We start from the raw sequence: 7,092 nt of genomic DNA on the forward strand, positions 1-7,092 counted from the left end.
TAAAATCCAACTTGAGAAGTTAGAAAAAAGTTACAGAATAATCCCAAAAGTAGAAAGGATAAAATAATAAAAATAAATACAGTAATTTATTCTGAAAATAAGAGAAAATAAACATAAGCCAACAAGCTAATACACGATGCTTCATAATAATTAATAAATTTGAAAAATACCTCAAAATGTATTAGAAAAACAGTTAAATATGTTAAAGTATATAATACATTAATAGTGAATAAATAGAATACTATATTAGTAATAAATTAACAAAAATTCAGACAATTCAACAATATAATAAAATATTTATGCAAAATAATTAGAAATGCATACATTTATAGAAAAATATAAATTTTCTAAATTATTCAAAAAGAAATAAGAATTTTAATAATTCTGTTAACCTGAGAGAAACTTCAATAGTTTAAAGCCATCCCACAGAGAAAACACCAGATCAGGAACATATTACCAGTGAGCTATACCAAATATTCCAGAAACAATTACAACTTTACACACACTCTTTCAAAGAATAGAAGAAGAATCATCTAATAGTTTTGTGAAGTGCCATAAACTGAATTCTAAGACGGCTTCCTAATTCCTGCAAACTTTGAAATGGAATTAAGGTGACTAATTAATTGACTTTAAACTCATGCCACTACTACAGGGATCCCGAACCGCTGCTGCGGTCTGGCTTGTGCAGAGCTGGGTTCTTCATGCAGGCGCAGAGTGGATTTCGTTTCTTTTCAAGTTCCCGCCTTGGGCTGGTATTGACCAGGGCAGGCACAGAGAAGAACTCTTTGGGTAGTTCCTGAAGAGAAATTTTAGACTTGAATCTCTTAAGCTTAAAAAATAACTAAAGAGTATTCCCATTCATTTAAGAGAGGTTCGGTCTGTCGCGCACTGATTTCTGATCTACAGAACTGTGAGATAATAATTTTGATTCTTTGTAAGCTCTGTGCCTAGGCCCACCCTTGGGCAAGCCATGCCAAAATAAAAAAAACAACAGTGGGAACTCATGTCCATATGGGTTGCTTTTCCTAGTTTGGTTCCCCTTTCCAATCTGCCTGCTTTTGTTTATTTTTTAGAGTCCTCAGGTAATTGCTTTTTGTATTTTACCCACAGTTCTTCATTGTAGTCAATCTGAAGAAAAGCAGCAAATTCAACACAAAATAGAAATTTGAAGTGTAGGATAGGACAAAACCAAGGGTAGGGGGGGAAAGGCAATAGCAAAAGAAGAGATGAAATGTTGCCAAACATGTCCTGCCAGAAGAGAGGGGACAGGGCACCTTTCGTGTTTTGGCAACATTTAGGTGACAGTACATACTCCTCATAGACATACTGAACTGATATTCCTTTTGGGGTAGGAAAGGGTGGAGGTGAGGAAAGCCTTTCTGTAGGCTTAGGGACCAAGGCTGATCAATCGCTTCCCCCTTAACACCTCTCTCCATCCAGGGAGAGGAAGCGATTCCCTGTGAGAGGGAGGTAAAGGGGAAGAGGGAAGGATCCCACTTGACAGAATGGGGCAGTCCCTTGCGAAGGAAGCAGCTCAGGACAGAGCTTGGAGAGAGACTGAAAACTGAGAAAATACTGTTAATACATCACTCAAAGCTGAGGGAGGAGTAGGCAAAAATACCTGGAGACTAGGACTTCAACAGCCTGAACCCCACTCTTTAAAACTGCTCTAGAATGGGGAAACCCCACTGTTCCTTGTAGGGACTTCTATTTGCAAGAGTTCGTGTGGTTCCCTTTCTCGTTGTCTATCACATGAACCAGCTTCTTGGAGAATTATCTTGAAAACAGAACGGACAGGTGGGAGCAATGGGTACCAGAAGGAAATACAAGGTTACCCAGAATTGTAGTAATATAGATTTCCTAGAGTAGAAAGAGAGAGGAGATAGTGAACAAACAAATATTTATTGAGTGCCTATTATGTGCCAGCCACTGTTTGAGAACACCCCTAAAAGAAAAAAAGAGAGGCAGGAGATGTAAATTCTGAGGGAGAGAAAAGGGCGGTTGAGGAAGAAGACTGAGGGAGCCCAGAAGCCTGAGTGACGGGGCATGCCTTAGGCCTCCTCTTCGGCTTCCTCTCTGACATCCTCCTCCTCTTCTGTGGTAGCATGCTGGTACTGCTGGTACTTGGAGATGAGGTCGTTCAGGTTGCTCTCAGCCTCAGTGAACTCCATTTCATCCATGCCCTCACCCATGTACCAGTGGAGGAAGGCCTTCTGGCAGAACATGGCAATGAACTGCTCTGAGATGCACTGAACAGCTCCTGGATGGGCATGTTGTTGCCAGTGAAGGTGACCACCATCCTCTGGCCACAGGGCAGGATGCCGCAGACAGCCGTTTTGACATTTGTCGGAGATCCATTCCACAATGTAGCTGCTATTCTTGTTTTGCACATTGAGCACCTGCTTGTCCACCTCTTTCATGGACATTTGCCCATGGAAGACAGCAACCACAGTGATGTCCTAGCCATAGAGGCAGCCATCATGTTCTTGGCATCAAATACCTGCTGGGTGAATTCAGGTACAGTGAGGGCCTCATACTGCTGCTTCCAAGATTGGCTGGTTCGGGGGAAAGCCTGGCAGAAGAAGTGGATGCATGCAAAGGGCACCATGTTGACTGCCATCTTGCAGAGGTCAGCATTGAGCTGGCCAGGGAAGTGGAAACAAGTAGTGATATTGCTCATGGAGGCTGAGATGAGGTGGTTGATGTGTTGAGAGTCCAGAAGCAGATGTCATAGAGGGCCTCCTTATCAATGCACTAGGTCTCATCAGTATTCCCTACCAACTGATGGACAGAGAGAGTGTCATTTTAGGGCACAAAATCAGTGTCAGGTACTTTGGGTGAATGTACCACACTAAAGGTGTTCATGATGCAGTCAGGATACTCTTCACAGATCTTGCTAATGAACAAGGTGCCTATTCCAGATCCTGTGCCCCAACCCAGTGAATGGGTCAAGTGAAAGCCCTGCAAGCAGTCCTTCTGCACCACATCAAGGACTGAGTCATACTGCTCAGTCCCTTGGCCCAGTTGTTGGATGCCCCAAAAGTATTCTGGTCTGAAGATCTGGCCCAAAGGACCTGAGCAAACAGAGTCTGTGGTCCCAGGTTCTAGATCCACCAAGATAGTATAAGGAATATATTTTCCACTTGTGGTTTCATATACTACACAGAAATTCTATCTAGCTACAGGTCACTGTAGCAGTGGTAGGTGCTGGTGAGGTAGATGCCAGGTTCATCACTGATCACCAACCAGACCTTGGCACCGATCTGGTTGCCACACTGGCCAGCCTGGATGTGCACAATTTTCCCCATGGTTCAAATTTAAATATTTTGCTCACTTCAAAGTATAGGGGTCAAGAAAATTGATTGGCTGCCTCCTGCATGCCCCCCACAGGGTATCAAGCCCACAACCTGAACATGTGTCCTGACCCGGAATCTAACCAGCGACCTCTTGGTGCATGGTTTGAAGGTCAACCACTGAGCCACACCAGCTGGACTCTCTTGTTTTCTTTGTCATTTGAATTTATACATTTTATTTCATTTACCTTTATTTAGAAATCGCTATAATGGGGCAGTGATAAGTGAGAAAAAAATCATTCTGCCATTATGAACCAGAAATTTTGTTCTTTATCATATAGTCATGTAGAATTTGTACCAACACATACACATACATGCACCATACACAACACACATCACACACACTAATAATTGTACATGCTTCAATATAAAATTAACTTTAACTCATGAGTATTTTCATCATTGAAATTATTTGAAAACATAATACTTAGAGTGGTACAAAATCTATTTTAGAGCACTGTAAGACTTATAGTTGGATATTTAAGGTTTTCCCTCCATTATGTGGTATTTACTATAATAAATACTATGAATATCTTTGAACAATAATCTTTGTGCTTATTACTAATTTTCATTACATAATTCTCATTAATTTAAAAAATAATTGAAAAATATCTGTATTCCTACCAACAGACTATAGTAATAGCTTTTGCACTATCTTTTTTGCCTAGCATTTTAAAATTATTTATTATATATATTCACAAACACACATATATGTGCATGTATATGTATATATATGTGTGTGTGGTGTGTGCTTATATGTGCATTCACTGTTTTATATTTCATTGTTTATGTTTCAAAGTTTTTCTGAATTTTGTTGATTTTTATGTAAATTATTTATTCACATTCATAGAAAGTTTTCCTGTAATTTATTTATTTATGTTCATAGAGAGTTTTCCAAATCCAATTTCTTACCTTATATATAAGTACAGTGCAGTTAGAAAAGTATTATTGCATAAAAAAGTTTTAAAATAAAAAGTCTTTGTAAAAATATTATTCATACATGATTAAATTTTTATTTTTATTTGTTATCTGCTTTGTGCAGTAGAAACCAACAAGTAAAAGATATTCTTCAGGCTTTTGAGCCTTATTTTATTTTCATAAAATAAATGAAAAGCTAAAAGACTATTTTAAATGTGTCAAATCATTATGGAACACAGAGAAATGACTGCCTAGTTCAGGCCTGAACTTTAAGAAAAGGTTTAAGCAAAATAGGACCCATGTACTCCCAGTACACAGGATTCATTTCAGACCATCTGAGTGCTGAAACTAATTTGAGGGTAACAATTATTTTCAGAAGCAAAAATAAAAACAGCTGCTTTCTGCCTGGCTGGTGTGGCTCAGTGGACTGAGCATCGTCCCATGGACTGAAAGGTCTCAGTTCTATTTCCGGTCAGGACACATGCCCAGGTTTCGGGCTAGGTCCCCAGTGCGGGGCATGCAGGAGGCAGTGACTTGATGTTTCTCTTGCACATTGATGTTTCTATCTTTCTCTCCCTTAAAAAAAAAAAGAAAATCAATTAAAAATTTATAAAAAACAAAGAAAACAGCTGCTTTTTTACTTTCAGCTCATATATGTTCACCAGGACATATAATTAAAAATGGGGATAAAATTTCAAGTCAAGATAATTATACTTGTTTTTTTACGCTGAATATGTAATTTGTTGCTCAGAACCCATTCATTTCTGTGAACAACCACAGAAAATCACTGCCTTTCAGCTACCTACAAGATGAAAGAATAACTCATTCTAAGAATAATAATATTAATAATTCTTATGAAGCCGATAGCTTAACCACAGACTATCACAGTATTGAAAACTTAGTAAAATGACTTCCAGACATAACTCATCTATTAGAGGTTGTGTTCATACACTGAAATGTATATACACACACTTGTATGTATGTTTTATAATAAATCTCTTCGGATACCTAATTTGTGTTTCTGAGCATCTGCTTTCTCCAGGGAAACAATTTCTAAGAGTTGTGCTGACTCAGTAGGTTTGCAGTTTCCTGTTCTTTCTGGGCAGGCTGCACTTCTGAGCTCTTCATTGTTTACGGTCTCAACGGTGCCACGGAGCAGCATGGAAGAGCTGTGGCTGTGAACCTGCATCCCTGTGATCTCTCGAGAACATAATTACAATCTTCTTAGAGTAGGACAGCAGCCACGTTCAACCCACCCCTTGTCCTCTTTCACTCAGTCAGGGTGATTTTATAAAATATATTCTTAATAGAACTTGGTTAGGTACAATTTTTAAAGAGCACTAAAAGCAGAAGGCACTTTAGAAAAAGGCATTCCTTGCCCTACAGGGACTTCCGATTTTAAAAAGCAAATATTAGCAAAACCATTCTGAACTATTGTTCGTATCATCCTAATGAGTGTCTATTTAGGTTACACACATATATTCAAGATTCACCCACACAAAGCCAGAAATGGATTTCTGACAGGAGTAGGTGGGGGAGACAGGCTATTTAACAAGGCAGATATATAGTCTCATACCTAATGGCAACTCAGATTTGTAAAAAAAAAAAAAAAGATAGGCAGTGATCAAATAAAACAAAAGAAAGGAAATAATTATAAATCATGATACATGATATAAAAATAAAGTTTTCTATGATAGTAAATATAGGAAGAACTAGTTTGACTATAACTGATAGAAACAACCACTTAGGCTGATGTATAACTTCTAATGATACAGTGGAGAGCGGAATGAGGAAAAATTATCTAAGATCATGTGCAGAGACCCTGGGGGTGAGTTTCAGAACTAAAAGAATAACAATACAGCTGGCACTATGGTGATCATTGGAAAATGGGAAAAAAAAAAAAAAGAAATGAGATTGAAGAAATAACTTCAATCTAGTCTTTTAGAGGGTGTGCCTTGTAGGCCTCAATAGAAATGTATGATTTATTCTAAATACAACGGAGAACCATTGAAAGATTCAAGGCACAGAAAATAAATGATTAAAATTATGTTTTAAAAATATCAGTGTAGTCCAGCTGGTGTGGCTCAGTGGTTGAGCGTCAACTCATGCACCAAGAGGTTGTTGGTTCAAATCTTGGTCAGAGCACATGCCCAGGATGTCGGCCTGATCCTCAGTGGGGGGCTTGTAGGAGGCAGCCAGTCAATGTTCTCTCTCATGGATGTTTCTATCTCCCTCTGCCTTCCTCTCTCTCTCTAATATCAATAAAGAAAAAAATAAAAAATAAATAAAAGCATCAGTGTAATCACTATATAAAAATTTATTAAATTATTATTTAGAAGATGGCAATTGGGAAAATGATGACATCAGAAATAATGACTTACACTGCAATGCAAATATATGTATATATATATATGGAGAGAATGGGCAAATTTGAAGTACATTTTGAAAGTATTAATTAACAGGCATTGTGGATTGGATAGAGGGATGAACATGAGGATGGTGTGAGAACAATTGAGGATGAATCCCAAGTTTCTAGCTTGAGAAATTATGGAAATGGTATTGTCATTCTTTGAAAGGAGTAGACTTGGGAGAAAAATGTTTGAGGAAGGGATTGCAGGTACAAATAAAAAGTTTAATTCTGGATATTGTATACTTAACACGTTTGTAAGATGTAAGTAAAACTGCTTAATCCGATGACACATGGATATTGAGTTCACAAAAGAGTATTGAACTACAAATATGAAATAGTATTTTAAGCCATGAAAATGAATGTGATCACCAAGATAGAATTTAAATGAGAGAAAACCCTAGGTCTTTAATT

The 7,092-nt window shown here is 37.9% G+C and overlaps 1 pseudogene; it reads right to left on the reverse strand.

The window, feature by feature from the left end:
• Positions 1-2,051: 2,051 nt before the first annotated feature.
• LOC118619847 lies at positions 2,052-3,308 on the reverse strand (annotated as a pseudogene).
• Positions 3,309-7,092: the final 3,784 nt, after the last annotated feature.

This window comes from Molossus molossus, unplaced genomic scaffold (genome assembly GCF_014108415.1).
Source record: "Molossus molossus isolate mMolMol1 unplaced genomic scaffold, mMolMol1.p scaffold_m16_p_7, whole genome shotgun sequence".
Taxonomy (NCBI): Eukaryota; Metazoa; Chordata; class Mammalia; order Chiroptera; family Molossidae; genus Molossus; species Molossus molossus.